Source organism: Eurypyga helias, unplaced genomic scaffold (genome assembly GCF_000690775.1).
Source record: "Eurypyga helias isolate BGI_N326 unplaced genomic scaffold, ASM69077v1 scaffold12256, whole genome shotgun sequence".
Classification (NCBI taxonomy): domain Eukaryota; kingdom Metazoa; phylum Chordata; class Aves; order Eurypygiformes; family Eurypygidae; genus Eurypyga; species Eurypyga helias.
The window spans coordinates 3,036-3,455 of NW_010258575.1; positions in this window are offsets into that span (position 1 = coordinate 3,036).

Genomic DNA, 420 nt, shown 5'->3' on the forward strand with positions numbered 1-420 from the left:
GGGGGCAACCCCGGCACCGGGCCAGCGCAGCAGCCCCACGGCCGGCGTGGGCAGGCAGGGAGCGGGCTGGGGGACTGCTGGACATCGCACCGGCCTGGCTCCATACGCAGTTAACTCACGATGAAGGGTTTCACTGTCATCTAACTTGCTTCTGCAGACTGGAAACACGGGCAGCTTTGGCTCAGACCGCTGGCACCGCAGGACTCCGACGTGCTGTTTACTACCTCTTTTAGGCCAACAGCAACTTTATTTTTTTCACACTTGCAGCACGGATCCGTGAAGCGCGGTGGCAGAGCACAAGCCTGCCCTTCAGATCCTGCGGTCCAGCACTGGGACAACCTACGCAACGGCATTTCCGTACGCTCCAGAGGAGGGAGCTGGCGGTAACCTCACCGCCTGCTTCTGCTTCCCAACTCACTC